The following is an 8402-nucleotide window of genomic DNA, read 5'->3' on the forward strand; positions in this document are numbered from 1 at the left end:
TAATAAATCCTGAGAGGAGTTCCCTTGTGGCACAGTGGGTTAAAGATCTGACCATGTCACTGCAGTAGCCCAGGTCACTGCTGTGGTACAGGTTCAATTCCTGGCCTGGGAACTTCCACATGCCACAAGCATGGCCAAGAAAATAAAAAATCCTGAGAGTGATTTGTGATAGTTATTTAAAAGCCATTTTAGTAAGCAGAAAAAGCACTCATGTTGAGTAAAAATCCAAAATTAGATTAATGTCAGAAATAAATTGGGCTTGTGGAAATTATTGGCCTACCATTAGGAATTTGTAGGATAATTCAAAAATGAAAACTGTGAGCTGTATAGCTTAGAAAGTGCTTTCACCTGTTTTCCTATGTGCTGAAACTTGAAAGAATGGTATGTGAGTGTATTTTAATTGATGTATCAAATTTTCTCTGAATAGTACAGTTATCTGTATGCATAATTATTAATATTTTGAAGCCATAAACATTGAATAGAAAGGGAGAAAACAAATCATGGGGGGAAAAATGGTAAAATTAAAACATGGTTAGATTATTTTTTATGTTAATTCATACATATAGTGTATATGAATTGAAAAACTTTCTTAAGTCCTACTCAAGACTTTGGTTATATAACAGTGAACTAAAAAGAGTTAACTCCTATGTGATAGGGTAACCAATTCACTTCAGTTTGCCCAGAATTTCCTGGTTTTAGCACTGGATTTCTTAGACTCCACTAACCATTTAATTCAAGGTAAACCAGGATGGTTGCTCATCCTCCTAGAAAATTTCTGATAATTGTCACTTTGATTCCGTGATTCATACTAATGTTATCTCATTGTTAATGATAATGGCCAGATAATATTGACCACTTGTAGGAGTTCCCATTGTGACTCAGCAGGTTAAGAACTCAACTAGTATCCACGAGGATGTGGGTTCAATCTCTGGCCTTGTTCAGTGGCTTTGGATCCAGCATTGCTGTGAGCTGAGGTATAGATCAAAGATGCAGCTGGGATCCCATGTTGCTGTGGTGCAGGCCAGCAGCTGCAGCTCTAATTGACCCCTAACTCATGAACGACCATAGGCTGCAGGTGTGGTCCTAAAAAGAAAAAAAAAAAAAAAATCAGCCACTGGTAAACAGTGGCCAGAACATTTATCTCTAAGTCGGGCAAGGTCATAAGAGCAAATTCTTCTAGAGTGCAATGGAAGTGCAAAAGTTGCAACTTGCCCTCAGGGAGGAATTGCAGTCTGGACATGTCAACAATCATATTGTTACAATTATCTACACTCATGTCTAGTCCTTACAAAGCCCAAGGTAAATATTATTATCTCCACTTTAGAGATAAAAAAATCCAAGTACATGCTTTCTAATGCACCAAAGTTAGAAAGAAATCTAAGAGTGAAAGAAGAGAATTGAAGTTTTCTGATGATTTAGCAATGATCTTTGTTATTCAGAATATAAAACTGTTAATAGTATCTTCAGAATATTTCATCTCTTGTGTTCTATTAAGTCATATTCTGGAAAACAGGCTTCTCTTAGGGGATATGATTTGGTAATTGAATATCAGTCTTATTTGTTCCTGCAACTTTGCTAATGAACTGGGTAGGCCAATGCCTTTGAAGCACTGATTTGGTTAATATGGCAATGTTTTCAATACTGGCTTATACTGAATTTCATAGAGGAACTTCAAATGGAAAACATTATAGATCAGCCAGCATTCAAAGATGAAAATGAATTAATCAAACTATGTTTATCATAATCTGTCAGGTTTTAGTATCTTATTTTTAAGGTTGCATTAGGATTTACTTTTATATTCTAATAAAATGTCATTTATGGATATATTTATGACTAACACAGTAGCTAAATATGTTCCAGTCCCTTTCCATTAAAAAAAAAAAGAATTCCCTTTACAGATCACGATTGCTCAACATCTTTGTTAGAGAGCAGTTTAGCATGTAACTCTTTACATGAAAATATATAAACCAATTTCATAAAGTCAATATTTATATTTCTCAGAATACAGCACACTAAACTATTTATGAGATAAACACAAGGGAACAACTTTTTACTTGCCAAATATCTAAGGGAGAGAGAGAGAGAGAACACAAGGCCTACCTCTAAAATCTTGAAGTTTAACCTTTGAAAATTGGAGATTCAAATTAACAATTCTGAAAAAAAAACCCAATTAACCAGACAAGTACTCCTGACAGTTTTAAGCATCTATACCTCAATTTTCATTCGTTATTTTTCATCCTTAGTACAAGCATTACCTTGGATATATAATGAATTCAACCAAAGTGAAGATATCAGAAAATAGTAGATGAATACACGAAAGCATTAATGGTTAATATGGGACAGCATTGAAATACAGCAGGAACATTGTCTCTCCACATAAATGAGTAAGTGATAGTCTTGAGAATGAGACCCTAGTTATAGACTTTTTAACTGGCATGAGTGATTAGTTCTAAATCTTTGACCCTTTTTGTGACTTTTCATTCCTAAGTAACATTTGTTTATTCATGAAACATTCATTGAGTGCTTGCTACCTGCCAACGAGTTAAGTTGTCAGAAATACAAATTAAGGACAGTCCTTGTCTTCAAGGAGTATTGCAAATATAATAGGATGCATTGAATGGAAGAGACAGTGCATGCAGTGTTAGCAGAGAGAAGGGCAACAGACCTGGGTTGATTTAGGGAGGGGAAAGCAGGTTCTTCTTATTTTAAGGAAAGCCTGGGTTGAGCCTTAATGGATGACTAGGAGTTAGCCTGCTGGAAGGAGGGAATGCATCGGCTTTTCCGAGACAACATACAGCAAGGAAAAGGAGTAAGTAATATCACATAGTATGGAACTGTAAGTAGTTTGATGTTGCTGGAGCAAAATATGCAATTTGGAGATTGCCAAAGACAAGGTTAAGACAATGATTAAAGACTTGTAGAGCCTATTGACTTATTGAATTTAGCTTATAGATGGTGATGAAGTATTCGCACTTGCTAAGTAGTTGAGCAGCTTCCTCAGATTTGACCTTTGGATAAGCTGCTTGCCTGGCAGAAGAAGAAAAATATAAGGAGGGTGTTTCAATACTACAGTGAAGAGATGTTTCGGGGAAATTATAGGTAGGATGAGTTGAAGGGTCCTGTTAAAAAACAAAAAGAAAGCAACATGAGTTAGCTGGACTTGGTATGTCATTGGATGGACGGTGGGGATATGAGAAGGTGTCTACATTTCTTCTATTCGTTAGAAATAGAAATATGGAGGCGAGTCGGAATTACAAACAATATTTGTAGTTTGTGCTAAGGTAGAACATGATGTGGGTGGGAGCTGGGAGAGGAAGGTTATGCCTTTACTAAGTTTTATTTTAAAAAATGTATTATTGGAGTTCCCGTCGTGGCTCAGTGGTTAACGAATCCAACTAGGAACCATGAGGTTGCGGGTTCGATCCCTGGCCTCGCTCAGTGGGCTAAGGATCCTGCGTTGCTGTGAGCTGTGATGTAGGTTGTAGATGCGGCTCCAATCCTGCGTTGCTGTGGCTCTGGTGTAGGCCGTTGGCTACAGCACCAATTAGACCCCTAGCCTGAGAACCTGCATATGCCATGGGAGAGGCCCTAGAAAAAGCAGAAAGACAAAAGATAAATAAAAATAAAGTAATAAATAAATGCATTGTTTATTTATTGCTTTTTAGGGACGACCTTGTGGCATATGGAAGTTCCAAGGCTAGGAGTTAAATTGGAGCTACAGCTGCAGACCTCTGCCACAGCCACTGCAATGCAGCATCCAAGCCTCTTCTGAGACCTGCACCAAAGCTCATGGCAATGCTGAATCCTTGACCCACTGAGTGAGGCCAAGGATCAGGCCTGCATCCTCATGGATACTAGTTGGGTTCATTTCTGCTGTGCCACAAGGGGAACTCTTTTTTTTTTTTTTCCTTAACTAAGTTTTAGATATATGAAGTTTGAATACTGTCAAAAACCAAAATCTGCACACTGAATAAAACAAATTGCAAGCTAGGAAAATTAAGTTTACAGGACCAGTGAGTTTCTCACCAGACTCAAGGATTTTTATTGGGTAACTGAAAAAGTTACCTGGATCTTTTAGGCCTAGGGTTCTTATTTGGATCAGGGTAGCTGAGTCATGTGAACAAGTAAGTTCAGAGATAATGTAAACAGACTTAGTGTTTGGAGACTGTCTGGTATCTTCTGCTGGCCTGTCAGATGAGCTATAGATTTCTGTAAAGTTAAGTTTTCTTTATGAGTCTGTGTTGACTATTTCCATTTTGTTCCCGACATAAATGACTCCACATTAGTTTGGTTCTGCAATACCTGTGGGAAATCCAAGTAGGGTTGTCTAGCAGGAAGGATTTCTGGGCTAGTGATATTTATTTCATTACCATAAATATAAAATTTATAGTAAAAGGTGAGACTGTGTAGGACCACTCAGTGTGCACTACAAGAAGTCCAGTGAGTAAAGGATAGGACCATGAGAAATAACATTTAATGGGGTGGAAAGGAAGAGGAAATTACTTATTCAAAATCCATTAAATATTCACTGCGTCTCTACTACATGCCAGGCTCTAAGGGTAGACCCTAGCACTGTCATTTTGAAAATAGGTCTCAAGCCAAAAAAGAAAGACACAAGATAAATAATTGTTTAATTGCAATTATGATAAGTGCTATGGAGTAAAATTTCAGGACCAGGTAATTTAGAAAGTAAAACAAGGGGATTTTTTTATAGCCTAGGAAGATTTTTAAAGTCGTGGCATGTAAAGGGAGAAGAATGAATTGTCACCAGCCAAAGAGGGATGACGGCAAAGAGACTTTGAAATGGAAGACCTGGTGTGGATTAAGATCCTGAGGCTTAAAGAAGCAGTTGAACGAGAAGGAAAAAAAAATCAAGAGGAGAACCAAGAAAGCCAAAGAGAGTTTTACAAAGGCCATAAATATAATATTCTAAGAAGTTTTAAAATAGTCACTGAATTTGGCAATTAGGAAGTTAGAGGTCTCTTTAGCAGGAGCAGTTTTAGTAAATGATTGCACGTGGTAGGAGAGCTGCGAGAAGGAAAAAGGAGGCTGTATTACTGTGGCGGGAGGAAATGAATTGGCAGGGCAGAAATGCAAGCAATGAGATGGATTATTTTGAAGGAATTTGAAATGAAATGTGGAAGTAGAGAGATTCATAGTGTTTGCTGTTAAGAAGGAGAAGAAGGCGACAACAGAGACTGAGAAGCTGCCAGTCTAAAGAATTTAGATTTTATTCCACAGGCAGTAAGATAGCCATGGAAAAGAAAAATACATCTGAACCAGCATTTACATCAAAATGATCACTTGGAGTTCCTGTTGTGGCTCAGCTGTAATGAACCTGACTAGTATCCATAAGGACATGGGTTTGATCCCTGGTCCCCGTTCAGTGGGTTAAGGATCTGGTGTTGCCGTGAGCTGCTGTGTAGGTCACAGATGCAGCTCCCATCTGGCATTGCTGTGGCTATGGTATAGGCTAGCAGCTGTAGTTCTGATTTGACATCTGGGAACTTCCATATGCCGTGGGTGCAGCCCTAAAAAAAGACCAACAAGAAAAGAAAAATAAGACAAAACAATACAAAAAGAATGATTACTGTATTAGAATGAAATGGGAAATTAGTGAAATTATCAATCCCAGTCTAGGTATGCCTGAAGAAATGACAAGAAAATGGCCTTAGATTTTAAAAAATTAACTCTGTACTCTCTGTCCTAAATCACATGAATGGACCACTCTTAGTGGGAGATAAAGAAAATTTCCTGAGGAATCACAGTCTCATGATCTCTATATGCAGACTAGTTTATAATTTATAACTGGCATATAATTTTGAGAGAAAATAAACAGGTATTATCATAAGTTTCCTGAATAACCCATTAATACATTTTAGGAAGTTCTTTCATCTCTTGATATACAATGAAGTAATACAATTTGCATTTAATGGAAGAACAATAGAACATGAAATTCAAAATACTACAAAGTCCATTGTGGAAACGAAATTAGGTAATCATTTATTAATAACTTATTAATTGATGTCATAGGAGCTCAGAGCAAAAGAGAAAAGTTGTCATTTGCCAATGTAGTGAGATAAGAACTGTGATGGGGAGTTCCCATCGTGGCGCAGTGTGGGGTTAACGAATCCGACTAGGAACCATGAGGTTGCGGGTTCGGTCCCTGCCCTTGCTCAGTGGGTTAACGATCCGGCGTTGCCGTGAGCTGTGGTGTAGGTTGCAGACGCGGCTCGGATCCCGCGTTGCTGTAGCTCTGGCGTAGGCCGGTGGCTACAGCTCCGATTAGACCCCTAGCCTGGGAACCTCCATATGCCGTGGGAGCGGCCCAAGAAATAGCAGCAGCAACAACAACAACAACAACAAAAAAGAACTGTGATGGATAGAAAGAATGCAGGCTTTTATAGCTGTGAGTAGAATACAGAGATGATTTCCAAAACAGTTGTGTAAGCTCCAATATGGAATGAATGAAACCTCTCCGGACCAGATTGTGGGTAACTATCTTGCCATGAACACCAAGACATAGACAAGAAGTACTATAATACGCCTTTTCCATCTCAAGGGCCTTTCATTTAATGTTTAGTTGCAACACATGTATTATTAATCTAAGGATCTAAAAGCTTTTCAAAATTGTTGGTACTTGTTCCAAGAGAAATATTAAATTTGTAAGTAAATGACAATGATTTCTAATTTATTTTTCAATAAAACATGATCTAGAAGCTATCTGTTCACACTGGCTTAGCAAATTCAGCAAGACATATTTATCACACATTAATAATTGACTTTCGCATTAATAAGTAACACTTAGAAAGGAGACCTGGATCCTCTTTGCTGAGTCACGATGACTAGATTTGCTATGCTTGGGGTGCAGATCAGAGTGAAATATTTCTGATTTTCTGGGGTTTTTCCTTTCTCCCTCATCTGAGTTATAGTTCTCTGTCTTTTCATTTTTATAGGTTTTTGGTGTGGTGACATTTTCACAGATACTACACTTGTAGCCTCTCTTACTTCTGGTGTCTGCCCCCCTCATGGCTGAAGTTGGTGGGGGGGGGGTGTTGCTGTAGGCTTCCTGGTGGGAGGGGCTGATGCTTGCTCACTGGTAGTTGGAGCTGATTCTAATCCCTCTGGTGGGTGGGGCTTTGTCTCTGGAGGGGATTAGAGGCAGCTGTGTGCCTGAGGGGTCTTTAGGCAGCCTGTTTACTGATGGGTGGGGCTGTGATCCCGCCTGGAATGTTGTTTGCCCTGGGGCTTCTCAGTGCTGACGGACGGGTGGGGCCAAGTTTTCCCAAAATGGCCACCTCCAGAGAAAGGCAGCTGCTGAATATTTCTGAGAGCTTTGCCTTCAATGTCCTTCCCTCACAACAAGCCACATTCACCCCTGTTTTCCCAGGAATTTCCTCCAAGAACTGCAGTTAGGTTTGAACCAGGTTCCTATGGAGACTTTGCTTTGCCCTGGGACCCAGTGCATGTAAAAGTCTGTGTGCGCCTTTTAAGAATGGGGTCTCTGTTTCCCCCAGTCCTGTGGAGCTCCTGCACACAAGCCCCACTGGCCTTCAATGCCAGACGCTCCGGGGGCTCTTTCTCCCTGTGCCAGATCCCCACACGTGAGAGTTTGATGTGGGGCTCAGAATGCTCACTCCTGTAGGTGAGTCTCTGTGAACCAGTTAGTTTCCAGACTGTGAGGCTTCCCACCCAGGAGGTATGGGTTGTTTATATCACGAAATCGCCCCTCCTACCTGTTGAAGTGGCCTCCTCTTTTTCTTCTGGAGTAGGATATCTTTTTTAAGGTTTCCCGTCCATTTGGGTGAAGATTGCTCAGCCTTTAGTTGTGAATTTTGTTGTTTTTAGGAGAGAAGTTGCGTTCCAGTCCTTCTACGCCGCCATCTTAATCCCATCTCTCCCAGAGTGAAGTATTTCTATGGTAACCATTAAGCAATGAAAAAAGCCAAGTCCTTAGCAGAGAATTAGCATCACCTGGATCAAAGTGATAATTCTCAGAATTGGGCACACAGTAGAAGCAAGAAAGAAAGAGGTTTTTGTTTGTTTTGTTTGTTTGTTTTTTTGTCTTTTTAGGGCCACACCCATGGCACATGGAGGTCCCCAGGCTAGGGGTCCATATCAGAGCTGCGGCCACTGGCCTAAGGGATAGCCACAGCAATGTGAAATCCCAGCCATGTCTGTGACCTACAACACAGCTCATGGCCACGTTGGTTCCTTAACAAGGCCAGGGGTCGAACCTGCATCCTCAAGGATACTACTTGGGTTCTTAACCGTTGAGCCACATGGGAACTCCTGAAAAAGGAGTTTTTAATCAGACATAGAGTCTGTAAAAAAATGCCAATCTCAGACTGTAGATCTAATGCTAGTGGTTTGAACTCTCCATTAGTTTCTTTATGGTTCTT

General features: G+C 39.8%; 1 long non-coding RNA gene across 2 annotated transcripts in view; it reads right to left on the reverse strand.

The window, feature by feature from the left end:
* Positions 1-7763, reverse strand: part of LOC125125227 (uncharacterized) — a 44687-nt gene extending 36924 nt beyond the window's left edge. For both annotated transcript variants that reach the window (XR_007134379.1, XR_007134380.1), the window contains exon 1: positions 7737-7763. This is a non-coding gene — a long non-coding RNA (uncharacterized LOC125125227). The remainder of the gene's footprint in view (positions 1-7736) is intronic.
* Between the last annotated feature and the right edge of the window lie 639 nt (positions 7764-8402).

Source organism: Phacochoerus africanus, chromosome 4 (assembly GCF_016906955.1).
Source record: "Phacochoerus africanus isolate WHEZ1 chromosome 4, ROS_Pafr_v1, whole genome shotgun sequence".
NCBI lineage: Eukaryota > Metazoa > Chordata > Mammalia > Artiodactyla > Suidae > Phacochoerus > Phacochoerus africanus.